Source organism: Acomys russatus, chromosome 27 (assembly GCF_903995435.1).
Source record: "Acomys russatus chromosome 27, mAcoRus1.1, whole genome shotgun sequence".
Classification (NCBI taxonomy): Eukaryota; Metazoa; Chordata; class Mammalia; order Rodentia; family Muridae; genus Acomys; species Acomys russatus.
Window position 1 is genome coordinate 48110381 of NC_067163.1, and position 16910 is coordinate 48127290.

A 16910-nucleotide genomic window follows, 5' to 3' on the forward strand; every position below is an offset into this window, starting at 1 on the left:
CCTCTAGTCCAGTCTGACTGGGTCAGTGTGGAACACCACTGGGAAACATGACTAGCAGGAGGCAAGAGTCATGGAGGGCCATCATGAATACGGTTCTTGGGTCATTTCTAAGATTCCCTCTCAACACAAAAAGAGTGAAGATAGAAATCCGAAAGAATGGAAGGAAAGTGACAGAAGGAAATAAGAGCAGAAATAAAGAAGGGTAATAAATGAGTATAGAAATGTTGAGGTATCTGAATTTGGGGTCCAGATAGACTTTCAAGTATGAAAAGAATTCAGATAACAGGCTATCAAGAAGAAACTTGATACCCTATGATCATATGCAGGGGGAGGAGGTCCCACTCAGTCACAAACATAGGGGAGAGGAATAGGGTGAAAGCGGGAGGGAGGGAGGGAATGGGAGGATACAAGGGATGGGATAACAACTGAGATGTAATATGAATAAATTAATACAAAATTATTAAAAAAGAATTCATCCTGTGTGTATAACATAGCTCCATATTTTGTCCATCCATTGAAGCTGGCACTGTAAACTGGTGATTAATTATTATTACTTAGCATTGACTGCTTCTCAGAGGTTAAGTAGTTGCTTTATTTCTTCATGGACATGCAATGGGAAGGCTGTTCATTTCAAGTGAGACTTGACAAAGCCCTCTCTCTTGCCTCTTGTTTTTCTATAATAAATGTACTCCCAATACATTTTAGAATTGTTTTGTAGATCCACCCTAAAATCTTTGGTCATACAACTAGCTGGTTCCTCTTTCTCGTCCTCTGCGTTGTCTCCTCACTCTTCTGGCACCCTGAAGGTCCTCTCTATGTTATATTGTAATTACTCTGACTAGTTTTTTTTAAAGATAATAAATATTGGATACAGTAATACATTGGAGATACTTTAAATTTTGTTGTCACTAAAAACTAGCTTTGATTAGTGGAAGTCACCACTTTGTTATTTAGAGACAGGCTCTCCTGTGCCCCTGGCTGCTTCAATTTCACTGTAAGCTAAGAAGGATCTTAAACTTCTGATCTTCCTGCCACTGCCTTCTCTGAGTGCTGGGGTTAGAAAACCACATCTGGTTTGACCACCTCAATATAAGTGAAAAACAAAACAAAACAAAAACCCTCCAAAAAAACCCCAAACAAGATAATAAAACACAAAGCACATAGATATGTATTCTAGCTGACTCATGGTACAGAATCATTTAGAAGTGTTTAAATGGGCTCATCTAAAAAGAAATTAAACTTAAAACATCAGCAAAAGCATACCTAACTTTGGATCTAGGAACTGTACCCACAAAACCGGAGTCATCTTAGTATCTCTCTCTCTCATACAGATACCATGGACCAGAAACTATCCCCATCATAGGGATAGGCAGTCACATTTGCTTTTTTATTAAGAAATGGATAGGTCAAGGTTAGGTTACCACAGGGAATGAAAACAGCTGGAGAAAGGCAGAGACTGGCAGGTGTGAGCCTGCTTCTGTGACTCCTGCATTTGGCAGGGAGCCTAGTTAGGGTTCCACAGAGTTCTGGGCCTGATAGCATTCCACCTTGATCCAGTGATGGACTGCACATGTTCTGTGTAATCCTTAGTGCTGTGTTCGGCCACCTCCGCCAGCTTTTGTTAACATGGACTGACACTCCCATACCACTGATTCCAAAGGAATTCCTCATCTCCTGTCATTCCACCCACTCTTCCAACCACTAGCTTTGTGAGCAAAAATGGAGACTATTTGTAAATGACTAGAGGCATGATGCAATGTCTATTTAGTCTATGTTTGCTAGCAAGTGACTGTCATGTCAAAGGAACAGGACACGTGTGCATGCTGACATTCCCAAGGCAAGTCTAGGTTGGACAATCTTTGCCCTGGTATGAGCCGTGGCAAGAGGTTTTCTTACATCCAGCTATGATAATGATACTTAATATTTATGAAGAAGTGGTCATTAAGGAAGGAGAGGTCCAGAAACCATAAAGGTTGCAAAACTACCAACTGGAGATTCTGGGATTGAACTCAAGCACCTAGGTCATGACTTAATATTGCTTCTCTCAGCCTGGGAGGAATGAGGAAATAGAAGGATCCAGGGGGTCCTGGAAAACTACAGGCAGGTCTGGGCCCTGGAGTCCTCCTCAAACTATGTCACCAGCCAAGGAAAGTATAGGCAGTAAACTTCGAACCCCTACCCAGACTAGCCGATGGACAGGACATTCTCCACCGTTAAGTGGAGAAGGAGATCTGACTTTCACACAAACTCTGGTGCCCCATATTTGATCATGTCCTTTGGATGGGGACGCCTGGTGGCACTCAGAGAAAGGATAATAGGTCACCAAGAAGAAACTCGATACCCTATGAGCATATACAGGGGGAGGAGGTCCCCCTCAGTCACAGACATAGGGGAGGGGAATGGGGGGGAAGCGGGAGGGAGGGAGGAATGGGAGGATATAAGGGATGGGCTAACAACTGAGATGTAATATGAATAAATTAATAATAAAAAAAGGAAAAAAAAGAAAACAAAACCATAAAAAAAAAATATTGCTTCTCTCACACAGTCACCTACATAATAAGTTACTCCCCCCAAATCTAATACTGTTAGTAGTTTAACCACCCTTAATGTTATTATATAGAGTATACAACTATTATTATATATTATATGATGTATTATAATATTATTATTTAGCTGGTGCAATGAACTTCTACTTAGAAAGCCTTTCTCCCCGTCAGAACTGACAGACAGATGATTGAATTCTATGGAAAAAAAAAAAGACCCAGATATGAGAAACTTAACATCTAGGCACTGTGTAATTTATCATCTCCCAAATCAAATATAAAGTAAACCAGAACACTACAGTACTACTGTGGCCATTCGAGAGATTGAGAAACCCAGCTAAGCCCTAGGGAAGACCGCAGAGACGTCTGGGTGAAGCCTTGAAGAAAGCCTAAGGGATGGGGGTAGGAGGCCAGGAGAAATGGGGCTACTTTCAAACTCAGACCAGGAAGAGAGCTTCTTAGCCTAACCTCCCACACCCATTCCCAGCTTCCCTTGTAGTTGGAAAAAAACCTAGTCTTTGATCTCAACTTGCTAAGGCTATAATTGTTGTAAGATTACTCTTTGTATGTGTGTGTGTGCTTTGTTTTAAAAGAAAGATACCCTAAATAAATTATGGTTACTTTTGTGAAAATGATAATGATTATAATTGCTGCATTCAGTAAACATGCCCTAAGCCACAAGTCATGCCCTTGTATGATCCCTTACCCTTGAAGGGTAGAGCTGTGGGAAGAATCTTTATCTGGTTTCTGACCAACAGAATATGACACCGGTGACAGAGATCTCGCTCTTGACTAGGTCACTGCTATGATACAAATGTGAAATGTCTTCTATAGGTTCATCTGTATTAACATCTGGGCCACAGCTGGGGGTCCTGTTTGGGGAGGCTGTGGGACCTTCAAGAGACTACGTCTAGTTGGAGGAAGTGAGTCACTCGGGAGCAGGAGGTATTCTTGAGGACTAGAGCCTCACTCCGAGTCTGGCTTAAGCTTTTCTTGCTTCTTGGTACGCTGAGCCAGGATACACTGGGTCTCTCTACATACAACCAGTTTTCCTGTGTTCTCTGCACATGGTGGTCATCATCTGAATTCTTTTGGACAGCTTCAGTCTCAAATATACTGCCAAGCTTTCAAAGTATGTCTGACTTTCACTTCAGGACTGGAGATGGGGCCCAGGGCTTCATTCCAGTCAGGCTACACTACCAGCCTCAGTGTTTAAGGTTTTGACTCTGGAGATAAAGTTATATTTTCACTGTAAATCATGAATAAGAGCTGAGATTATTTGTATAAATATATATTCACATGTTGAGAGGGCTATATGTTCGCTTGGCCTTCTTGTCTTTCCTTACATCTCAGGGTAATGTCCTACACAAGCACTCTGCTCATACACCCATCGGATAGAGAAAACCAGCTGTCTACTTGGCCAGCTAGGGACAGTGTCGCACCAGTGCTTGTATTCAGTTAAGCGTGAGAATCCTCAAAAGACAAAGATAGAAAAGGTAAGCCACTGTTACACAGTAGTTTGTTACTAAGCATTCATTATGCACCTTTCTCTCCCTGTAAGGCACCATGTGAGTCTACTGTGATCTGAAACACGTTTCATTTTAGATTTTAGTTCTATTTATCAGCTGAATTTCATGACTTCAGGTATAATATATTTTCTTTGAAGATTTATCTTATAGAGATTTATCACCCAGAGAATTTTAAAGCTCTTTTCCTTAGATTGTATTCCAATAGGATTTTCATGTATAGATCCTCAGTCATTCAAAGGCTGCCTCCCTCCTTTTTGCAAATTTCCATCGTCCAGAAGGAGCCTCACAATATTCCTGTGTTTAGACTGTTAGGAGTTACACATTGTGGATTTTTGATTTAGCTATCAATTTGTTTCCCATGGTTCTAACTTTGGAAGCCAGTGTCTCTGCAACTACAAGTAATAATTCTAGTCAGGCTTATGCCTGTAATGTCAGCACTCTCGAAGGCAGAGGAAGGTGGATATCTGTGAGTTCGAGGCCAGTTTGGTCTACAAAGTCCAGGATAGCCAGGGATACACAGAGAAACTCTGTCTCAAAAAACAAACAAATAGAAAGTAATAATTCTGGGAGTTAGGGATATAGTTCAATTAATAAAATATCTGTCTTGAATATGTAAAATACCAGGTTCAATCCCCAGCTTCAAGCAAACCAACCAGGTATGGTGGTCATGGCTGCAATCCTAAAACTCAAGCAATAGATGTGGGAAGATCAGAAGTTCAAGGTAATCCTAGGTTATATGGGGAGTTTGAGGCCAAGCTGAGCTATCCATTTCAAAACATTTAATAACCAGCATATATTATCCAGGAAGTGGTGGCACATACCTGTAATCGCAGCACTCAAGAGGCAGAGGCAGGGGCAGGGGCAGGGGCAGGGGCAGGGGCAGAGGCAGAGGCAGGAGCAGAGGCAGAGGCAGAGGCAGAGGCAGGGGCAGGGGCAGAGGCAGAGGCAGAGGCAGGGGCAGAGGCAGAGGCAGGGGCAGGGGCAGGGGCAGAGGCAGAGGCAGGGGCAGGGGCAGGGGCAGGGGCAGGGGCGGGCAGGGGCAGGGGCAGAGGCAGAGGCAGGGGCAGGGGCAGGGGCAGGGGCAGAGGCAGAGGGAGAGGCAGAGGCAGAGGCAGAGGCAGAGGCAGAGGCAGAGGCAGAGGCAGAGGCAGAGGCAGGGGAATCTCTGTAAGTTTCAGGCCAGCCTGGTCTACAAAGAGAGAACAGGACAGCCAGTGTCATACAGAGAAATCCTGTCTTGAAAACAACAACAACAACAACAACACAACACAAAACAAAACAACAACAACACCCAGGAGTTGATAACTTTTTTTTTCTGTTTTGGGAAGAGAGTTGCTACAATACTCATTCATTGAATAGAACGTGGAAGACTTGCTATACATTCAAACAATTGTTGAATGGGTTATGTACTAAGCACTGTGGTAGCACTGAAATGACAACTCACTGTCCTCTCCCTTCAGGCCTCATGTTTTCATGTCACAAGGATATGCTATATATTTTTTCCAAGACAGGGTTTCTTTGTGTAGACTTGTCTGTCCCAGACTTGCTTTGTACACCAGGCTGGCCTCGAACTCAGAGAGATCTGCTTGCCTCTGCCTCCCGTGTGCTGGGATTAAAGGAGTGCACCACCACGCCTGGCTGATATTTTATCTTATAGCCACTGCCACAGCTAATTTTAAGTCCTTTCTCTGACAAAGGGACTATTTGACTGGATAATCTGATTATTTAATCAGGCCCATAAACGTCACCAAAACTATATTGAAGTGAAAAAAGAATCAAAATATAAGCAGAAAAGGACTCTCTTTAGTAAAACATCTTGATACATAAGAAATATGTTTTGTAAAATAACCACTAGAATGTAATGGAAGCCCAATCAATATGAAAGCAAAATTAACAAAAACTTTGTGAATATTCCCTTTTAAAGTGCTACATCTTTGTTTTTTAGAGAAACATTATATGCTATGACATCATAGTCCTAATTAGTGATGCATGGATCATATTTAACTATGGAGTTTCCTGTGCAATGATAATAATATGGAAGGTGATTCAAAGATGAATACTAAAGGATATGTGAACCAGGAGTCTTGGGTCCTGGCTTTGATAGTGACAATGATGGTGATGATAATATTAATGACAATATCATGGTGATGGAGATCCATAATTGATATAAATTTTTAGATACTGATTGAGTACCAAGTGTTAGTCTGAATGCCTTATCTGAATTTTCTCTAATGTAATCATATCAGCATCTCTACATGATCTATAATCATTCTCATTTTATAGATGACAAATTAAAGATTAAAGAGAGTAAATGGCATTCAAGGTCACAGACAAATGAAAGGGATAGAGTCAGGATTCCAACTGGTGCTTGGCCCCAAAGCAGACGTTTTGTCCCTTCATTACCCCTAGATGACACCGTCAGGACATGTAAGACATGTGTTATTCTCTCACTCAGTAATGGAGGACTATACCAAGAGACCTCTGATGGTCTCTTCAACTTTAAAACATAATTCTATGATCCAGCGTTAAAAGACCGTGAGATTATACATCTGTGTTTCTCTAGTACGCAAACTTGGGTCTGCCTTTTTCTGTTCTATACTCAGGAGATAATGGGTCTGTGACTTTAAGTGTTCAGAGGTTGACCAGTTGTCTTGTAGATGGGTACAAGAGAAGCATTTGCCCTCACAGAGTTCCTTTAGCCTCACTCATCCCAGCTCCTAACCAAGTAGTGCTCAGAGCAGAGAAAAGTAGGCTTCCAGGACCCTTTGCTCTGCAGCCCTGTCCCCTGGTAGGCAGAACTGTTAGTCATACATTGGGCTCATCACTATACTCACCCTGGAGGTTGGTCTTTCTCCTGATTATTTGGAAAGGAATGGTTTACTGATTTAGGGAAACACCTTACGGCTGAGGTAACTGCCTGAGTGCTGTCCTTGATGTAAGAGCTTTATAAGGGACAGGCTTTGACCTCTGACATTGGTCCTCTGTCCCCCTTCCCTTTAAGCAGATGCAAAGATAGGAGCTCTCGGATTTGCTTGCTGCTCTGACTAGAGCAAAGATTTCTCAGGCAAGAGAAGTAAATTCCCATCTGGGACAATTTGGAAACTTCTAAAGTCCCCTCATTTATGCTATGCTTGCTTTGAAAAAAAAATATGGGAGATGTCCACAGATAGATACATGGAGGCCTCCTGGGGGATGTTTTGAAAAGATTGCAAAACCTAATGGCAGTGAAAGTCAAACTGCAGGCAAGCTCTCATTTTTAGGCTCCATGCCAGACCTAACCAAACAAAACAATCAGAAAATAAACAAGGACATCAAGTTAGAAGACCCAGCCAACAACCTCATAAAACCTCCTGGGAGAGAGCAGAGAATGGGGTAAATATCTTTGAAGTCTCAAGTTTAACACACAGTGACCCACAGACCTAGAACCATGGTATTTCTCTATTAGAGATCATACGTAAAACAGGCTCCCCATGCGAGAAGGCTCACGTGTTGAAGCCATGATCCCTAGCTAGTGGGTCCAGTCCCTGGCAGGTATCTGGATCTTGAGGGTATAGACATATTCCTTGGGTTAACCTACTGGTGAGCTCATGCTGGATAGATTAATAGAGGTAAGGCCTGGTTGGAAGAAGTATATCACTGTCTTTTAAAGCTGTATCTTTCCCTGTATACTTCCTGTCTTCCTCTGCTTGCTGGTTGTCACGACATAAGCAGCTGTCCTCCACTGTATCGGTCCTCCATGCTGTACTGCCTCACATGGACCAGAAACATGGAGCCAAGTGATTATGCACCAAAACCTCGGAAACCGATTTAGATCAGTCTCTCCTACTTACTTGGTTTTTCAAAGGTATTTACTTGGTCACAGTGATGAAAAATCTAACTAGTATATGTTGAGTTATTGCGTATTGAATAAACCATAAATTTTTCATCATGAACTGAATAAGATCTTTAGAAAAGGTCACCTTTTAAGTCTTTTGTGACAATACATGCATGTCTCAATTTTAAAAAGAAGTCTCAGATACAATTGAACTAAAAGACATTTCTATCCCTGTCCCTGTTGTTACTGTCAACAGCTAAAAATGACGACATTTTATGGCTATAATACCTCTCTGGTTTATCAGCTGTGATCTAAATCTAGTGGTAGAACCAAGCATCCAAATGGATAAATGCCACAACATCTGCTGACAATGATTTGTGGCATTTGTTAAACAGACTACTGTGTGCTAGGCACCAGGACAAGAGCCAGGACAGGGCAAAGAATAAGACAGAGGCAAACCTGCAGTGGGAGATCCTACAGCTGTGTAGGGCGACAACACTCACAGAGCACTTTTTATGAAGGAATTAAAGTTACTCCTCCTGGAAAGCTAAGCCTGATATCAAAACAGAGAGACAGGCAGAACTGTTTGAGGAAATAGAGACCATAGGAAAGAGTAATAGGTAGAAGGGATAAAATTCCAATAAACAAACTTGAACCATAGAAAACAGAGAGGACCAAATAAGATTACCAAAGTATTCTATATTGTTCAAAGACCTCTCAAATTGTTAAAGCTGTCATTCAATTTAGTGGTAAACAAACACTTTAACTGAAAATAAGAACAATATAGAGAATTAATATAATGAATTTATGTGATTGTAGCTAAATGCAAAAACACTAGTCATTTCAGTTGGCCTATGCAAGATACTGGATATCTTGAAATACTGAAACGTACTAAAAAACCCTTATTAAACAATGTCTAGGGAACAGTGTTCTGTTTAGTTGATATCTGGAGTCTTAGAGTGACTTCAAAATTGAACTCTTGAGTTGGCTGTGGAACGGGACAGAAACTGTTCTTGTCCTAAATACTTTTGTCTTCGACACTGTTCTATGGCTGTGAAGAGACCAAAGCAAGTCTTATACAAGAAAGCACTTATGTGGAGGCTGGTTTACAGTTTCAGAGGGTTAGATCATTATCATCATGGTGGGGGCATGGCAGGAGCGTGGTGGGGGAGAGAGAGAGAGAGAGAGAGAGAGAGAGAGAGAGAGAGAGAGAGAGAGAGAGAGAGAGAGAGAGAGAGAGAGAGAGAGAGAGAGAGAGAGAGAGACAGAGAGAGAGAGACAGACAGAGAGAGAGAGACAGAGACAGAGAGAGAGAGAGAGAGAGAGACAGAGAGAGAGAGACAGAGAGAGAGACAGAGAGAGAGAGAGAGACAGAGAGAGAGAGAGAGAGACAGAGAGAGAGACAGAGAGAGAGACAGAGCGAGAGAGAGAGAGACAGAGCGAGACAGAGAGAGAGACAGAGAGAGAGACAGAGAGAGACAGAGAGAGAGACAGAGAGAGACAGAGAGAGACAGAGAGAGACAGAGACAGACAGACAGACAGACAGACAGACAGACAGAACAGACAGAGACAGAGACAGGACAGACAGACTCCTTGTTGGTAGCTTTTGAAATCTCAAGCCCGTGCTAGTGACCCTTTTTGAAAGGCCATAACTACTCCAATCCTTCTAATCCTTTCAAACAGGACCACTCCCTCGTCACGAAGCATTCAAATATATGAGCCTATTTTAGACTTTTTTATTTTTTGGTTTTCGGGACAGGGTTTCTCTGTGTAGCCTTGGCTATCCTAGACTTGCTTTGTAAACCAGGCTTGTCTCGGACTCACAGTGATCCACCTGCCTCTGCCTCCCAAGTGCTGGAATTAAAGGTGTGCACCACCATGCCTGGCACTATTTGGGCCATTTTTATTAAATCACTATACTATCATGCATTTGGTGGCAAGCCGGTGAAAAAATTAATAGAAATTCTTAGTGCTAGTATTAAACTTTAACAGGTCTGACTTAAACACATGTTTTTCTGTTTAGGAAATTGGTGTCAAATATATTATTCCATTTTCAAGACAAAATTGGCCTATGTATTGAGTAAGAAAGAAGAACGGGTTAAACGTCACCTCCTTTGAAGGTTGTTAACAGGATCTGGGAGAAGGGAACCATTCTAGATCCCAGGCTGAATAAAGAAGTGGATTTGTTTTAGGGATGCCAGTTGTGGAACCTGAAACAGGATGAAGGATGGTCAACTGTGTGGGGCTGGAACAGAGAACCATACCTCTGCACGGAAATGTAGGTTCTGAACACTTGTGCCTAACACCATCTACTTGCCTCCTTAGGAAGCATGACCATAACACCCATGAATTGCACTGCTGGGCAGTGAGAACACAAGCAGGGATTTTCCCTGTGTGGTCTGCTTTGGAAACTCAAGTTTTCCCAAAATCCCATGGCATTTTGATAGGCAGCTATGACCCCATGAGCTCTCTTTTAGGACATGAGACTTTTTACACTCTGTCCAGTACCATCTACACCTCAGTACAGTTCCTGCCACTCTTCCGCTCTGCCACGTTTCTCTTCTGTCTCCAAGATTTGTCTGAGTCGAGCCTTTTTGTTTTTTGGATAAACAGCTTTCCTCCCAAGAACTCTTTAAGTAGTCTTAAATTATTTATTTATTATTGTGTGTGTGTGGTGTTGCTGTGTGTGTGTGTGTGTGTGTGTGTGTGTACCATGATACATGTGTAATGTCCTAGGACAACTAGCAGAAGCTGGTTATCTCTTTCTGCCATGTGGGTTCTGGGGACAGAACTTAAGTCACCACTCTTGGTGGCAAGTGTTTACCCACTGATCCATGTAGCTGATCTCCAAGCATTTATATATTATGTAACACCCCCCCCAACACACATACACCAACACACCACGCTAAATAGAAGGCTGGATTTTTTTTTTTTTTTTTTTTTTTTACAGAACTTGAACTTCTCACAGGGCCGATGCCAAAAAAAAGCTCAGATTACAGAAAGGAAGACAGGTAAAAAATGATTTTCCAAGTCAGATTCATGGCTCATGGGTTTCGGAGGCAGAGAAATGAGTTTCAGGCCTGCCTGGACTATATAGTGAGTTCTAGGTCAGTCTGACCTACAGAGAGATGACTCACCCTCAAAAAGAAAAATAAAAGAATGATATTAACTTTCTAAACCGTTACTAATTTCTTTACAACTTCTAATTTTGTTTTCTTGGATATAGGACAGATGCGACAAACAGATCTGAGCTACCTGCCACCTGATGTTGGGTTGGTTGCATGTGAACAAGGGAGATATGGATAGGTCATGAAATCAGTGTGAAAAAACATACAACCAAACATGGAGTTAGTCAATCCCATACTACACTTAGCATTGTTCTCGGGTCATTTCCTTCAAGATACTATTTTGAACAAGTAAGATTTCTGCAGTTCTCTAAGATTGAAGTTAATTAAAGAGAACAGTACAATGGAAAAATGGATGCCATCAAATAATTAAATCTTTAATGATATTCAAACCTATTTCCTTAAATTCATACTGAAGTTGCTATAATATTCTGCACTTCAGTTCTTGATATGCCAGCATGGGAGGATTTTTATCAGCTTCATACAACTGTCAGAAGAGAAGTTATCAAAATCAAAGTACAACTAAGGGAGTCCACCTCCTCCCCGACCTCCACTTCCTCCCCCCTCTTCTTCTCCTTCTTTGTCTTTTTTTTTTTAAAAACACACCCTTAACTGTTTTAAATTAACATTTTCCATCTTCCAAAAAAACCACCTGAAACCACCAGCTCTGACTCTCGTTTTTATGGTCCTTGCTGGCAGTCTAATTTTCAATTATCCTGAAAGCACTTGACAGATGGAGGAAGAAATGATGTCTGTCAGTTCAGCCAGAAAAGAAAAGGTAAGAGCATGGCTTACTGTTTGGAGACGAGAGTCCTGGTTAACTGAAGCACGGGCATCTGTGGCTACATTTTTAGTATGGAATGCTTGACCCACAGTTCAGACACTCAAGAGCTCTTTAAAGAATTGAAATGTCGGATCAGAGAGCAGGGATTAAACAGGTCTGCTTTCTTCAAAAGCGCACTGACTCACGGAAATTGTAGAATTGCACTCTAAAAGTGACCACACAGGAGAAAGGAACCTGTCCTGAACTTTCCATCTCTAATGTTTCCTGGTGCTTGAAGCCATTATGAAATTTATAAATGCTAATTCTTTTTATATAAGAGGTTCTAAATAGCAGGTAACATTTTTTTCCCAAGTTCCCATGGCATTGGCATGGACTGTGAGAGGAAGCACGGAGCGATCTTCGTGCATGTTTGCACAAGCACCCTCCATGTAGCCCCCTAATCAAGAGTGGCTTTAGACTGAAACAATCCCCTCTGAAACACGGAAGAGGTGATATAAATAAATGTTTTGAGCTTGAACAAAGAGGAGGAGAGAGAAGACTTTTAAGCACAGCGCCAATAGAGTGGAAACAAAATTCCACATACTAGGCAGGCGTTCTGACTTTGGGCAATGACTTAGTTTTGGTGAGATGCTTAAAATACATGTGGTAACTGGGTCTGCAGCTTCCGTATTGTACCGCCACCAAGCCATTTCCTGGCACAGACCTGATGATGCAAGTCCTCTATACTTTGTTTCTAAGACAACCTTATACCTCAGTTGTTTAGTGCAATACACATACTCATGCATGGCTCCGCTTAAAAAGTGCCACACGGCAGTACTCCAGTCATCTTTGCACTTCTGCTGCAAAATACTTGAGAAGGAGTTGATAGAGAAAAACTTTATTTGGCTCATGACCTCACGAACCCTTTCCCATGGTTGGTAGGCTCTGCTGCTTTGGAAACTGTGGTGAAGCAGAAACACCAGGGTGGAAGGGTATGGAAGAGGAAAAAAAAAACCTGCTCATTTCATGGCAGGCAATAAATGAAGAGAAAGAAAAGACCTGGACACAGACATCTTGTTCAAAGACATGTACCACTGACCTTTTTCCTTTATCTAGGTCCCAGTGCCTAATAGACCATCAGCTATGAATTTATCAAAGGATGGAGCTATCCCTTCAATAGCTTCCCCAACTGAGGAATCAAGCCTTTGACACATGGACCAACTATACCTTTTTGGCGAGGGTTACAAATCTTATCTATACCATAAAGAATGATACTATAAAAACGAGACAACTTGGGGCCAGAGAGATGGCTCAGAGGTTAAGAGCACTGACTACTCATCCAGAGGTCCTGAGCTGACCCAGTTAGAGCTGGGTGAAGGCAGTAGGCAAAGAAAAGTAGAAAGAAAACATTAAGCTCACAAAACGGAGTGGCTGTTGGTGACACTTGTCGCCTTGCTGCGCTTCATTATGGTATGGACTCTGCCATCTGTGGGAGCGCCCCAGGCATCGCACATTTTTCAATTCCTTACCTCCCCCCAATCCAAGATGAAGTGATTTTTTTTTGTTTGCTCAGACTTTTTTGAGAAAGCATTCTAGACTGTTCCTCAGCCTGGCCTTGAACTCATTATTTAGCTTAGGCTTGCCTTGGATTTGTGGTCCTCTTGCCTTGCCTTCCCCAATGCTACTAGTATCACAGGTACAACCCACCATGCCCAGAGAGAGAGAGAGAGAGAAGAGAAGAGAGGAGAGAGAGAGAGAGAGAGAGAGAGAGAGAGAGAGATTGTTTCTGTGTTTAAATGAGATCTTGGTTACTGAAAGCGACTAGAAGCTTAATTCATTCCAAACCCCAACTAATAACAATTTTTAAGTTCTTCCATAATAAAACAGTTTCTGACCACAAATCAATGCAAAATTCAAAGTGTGCTGGCCTTGAAAGTCGAGGGGAATCACAAAGGTATTGTGGTTTTAGAATAAGAGCGTGGTCAGATTCCTCCCACGCTTGGAATTCAAGGACCGTACCCCTCACTCTGACTCCACAGCTCAGGAAGTGCATTGGGGAGCAGCTGAGGAAAGCAGCTGCCTGCTTTCTGCTCACTGAGCTTCATGTGTTTTCAACAGCTTGAAGCCACAGGCTGCAGAGACTCATCCCATCCTCTGTCTTTGAAGTGAGAGTCTAAATGACCAATGAGCTACGCTTTTGGCAGGGCTGGGGCTAGGGGTTGAATAATTTCCAAATTCATTTCTTTTCCTATTTCTTTCTTTCTTCTTTTTTTTTTTACTGTGTGTGTGTGTGTGTGTGTGTGTGTGTGTGTGTGTGTGCGCGCGCGTGCGCGCGCGAGCGCCAGAGGACAATTTGTAGGAGTTGGTTCTCTTCTTCTTCCATGTGCATACAGGGATCAAACCTCAGTTGTTAGGATTAGTGGCCAGTGCCTTTACCTACTGTGCTGTGCTAGCTGGCTGGCCCTCTTTTTCCTATCTTTTCCTTTCTTTCCTTTTCCTTTCCCTTCCCCTTCCCCTTCTTTCTTCCTTTTTCTATTCTGAAGCAAAGGCTCACTCATACAGCCCAGGCTGGCATTAATTTCTGATCCTCCGGCTTCCAATCTCCTGAGAGTTCGGCCTTATGGTACACACCACCTGACTAGATTATGTGGTGCTTAGGGGTCAACCCAGCATGCTGGTCCAGCACACAAGCACCTAGCCTGCTAAGAAATTCCTACTTTCTTGGGCACCATCTTAATCCAATTAACACAGGATCACCACACACTCTAGAACAAAGAATCCCACCACACAGGCTCTGTGAAGCTAGGCATACATTCAAGGACCAACAAAGTGGTCACACGGTGGTGGCAACAACTCAAATCATGCTAAGGAACACAGCAAAGATGGCAACGGCAGAAGAGGAAGTGGCTTTTTCTTTTGTCTTTTGTCTCAATGCACCTTCTGAAAAATATCTTGTGTAAAGCTCTTGGCACCTGCTTTTTGTACCTTTCACTAAGAGACCGAGATGCTGTATAGTAGAAATGCTTTCCATTCCTCATTGTAATGTGGCCGCTTTTCCTTCCAAAGTGCCTCATCCTGGGGTGTGTTTTCCTTACTTCCTCACTCTCCAGATGTCTTCTCCATCTGGCACTCAAAAAATATTGTAACTCATACATAATTTTACTTAAAAAAAAAAAAAAAAAGGAAGCTGGTTCCAAATATGTGTCACAGGAAGAGAAGCTGAGCATTTTGGTCACTGGCCTCCATGGCATCCTTTTGAGGTCTTGTGAGGTGCCTGGTCCATGCTTGAGCCATGTTCATCTTGTGGGTCAGGTGGAGTCTGGATATTTAAAAGAGACTGAACAAAAACCTGACATTCCAATTCTCATGCACGGGGCGTTATACAACAAAGGCATTCAGCTGTTTGCATGTCCCATTTGTGTTACAAATGGTACTGTTCTGGATTTGCTTCTGTTTACGGTGATAAAATGCCCTGGAAATAGTAACTCAGGGAAGAAAGGACCCAGTTTAGCTTATTCTTCCGGGTTATAGTCCATCGTTGTGGGGAGGTCACGTAGGAACTTCAAAAAAGCTCATCACTCTCACCCAGAGGCAAGAACAGAGAGAAATGGATGTGTATGGGTTTACTTGCTCAGCAGGATTTCTCCACTCTCACGCAGGACCCCTTGACCCCCTCCCCCACCCCACCAACAGGACGGTGCCACCCACCGTGGGCTGGGTCTTCCCTCATCAATTAACTTAATTACGACAAACCCCTCGCAGACATGCCCACAGGCCAATCTGATGCAGGCAGGGTGGCTCCCCGCTCCCCCCACACCCCCCCTGGTGATTTCAGGTCAGGTTAGTTGACAGTTAAAGCTGGCCATCACACATTCAGGAGGCTGCCTGATAAAGTGTGAGCCTTCAGAACAAACATGAACAGATTCTCTTCGACGTGTTGCACATGAGTGGATTGAGAGTCTCCGTTTCCTGTCTTTGACTGGCCGATGGGTCATGTTAGTAAGCACCCCTCCCCCCACTGCTCTTTCTCCCAGTCCTCTGTTTTGCTCTCCCTGTCTCTTCATCACACTTGTCAGCACATTTTTGACACTGAGGTCACATGTAATTGGGAGTGCACACTTGAGGGCCAGTCTCTCTGACTGCTTTTAACATGTTGTGGCAGATGCCGTTCCCCTGTTTGTCAGCTCTCTCTCTCTCTCTCACGGCCATCTGGCTCCACCCAAGTTTAATCCTGATTTTTAACAGATAAAATAAGACAAAGATCCTTTGCAAGTCCAGGAATGAGTTAGGACTGGCCGCTTCTAGTCATGGTGATTTCATTCTGTTTTTCCAGAGACCCACTTCCTTAACCTTCGCCAAACTAAAACTCGTGTCCTAAGACATAGTTATGGCCAATGACAGGTTGAGGGGCTGGGTAGCCTAACGAGCTTAGCTGAGTTGTCTCTGCCCTCACTCTCCTGGCTTTGAAGAGTGCTGGGAAAACATGGTGCCTGAGCAGCTGCAGTCACTTTTTAACCATGAAAGAAAGCCCTAGAGACCCTCCCTCCCCCGGAACACCCTGACATCTGGCCTATTAGAGGAAGCCTAGGCTGATAATTCATACACACTCCTGGGTATGTGTGTGTGTGTTACTGGTTTATATATACACATCACCAAACTGAGACATAGTAATCATGTGCTCACAAAATGGGGCGGGGGAACTAAGGCAAACTTGAGTCAAATTAAAGGTGAGCTCAGAGTAGACTTCCCAAGTCAGGAGTTATTCTGCATCAGGGAAGGATGCCCTGCTCTTACTCCGCTATGGCCTCCCGAGAAACCCCGGGTTAAGCAGCAGCGGTGAGGAGCCAAGGCCAAGGCTGAGAGTTGCTACTGCTAGCCCTCTGCTCCCTGAAAAACGTCCTGGAGGAAGCCCTCCCCAATAGGACTGCTGACTATGCATGAGAGGGCTGTGTTTCTGTTTCTCCATCTCTTTCTGTCTCTGTGTCTGTCTCTGTCTGTCTGTCTCTCTTGTTTCTGTAACTCTGTCTTTCTCTCTCTGTGTTTTTGCTTCTCTGTCTTTTTCTCTCTGTTTCTCTGTCTTTGTCTTTGTCTCTGTCTGTCACTACCTCTGTCTCTCTCTCTTTCTCTCTCTCTGTT

At 43.0% G+C, this 16910-nt stretch overlaps 1 protein-coding gene across 1 annotated transcript in view; it reads right to left on the reverse strand.

Annotated features, from left to right (window-relative positions):
- Nucleotides 1–16910, reverse strand: part of Palld (palladin, cytoskeletal associated protein) — a 446518-nt gene that overhangs the window by 143038 nt on the left and 286570 nt on the right. The window lies entirely within an intron of this gene.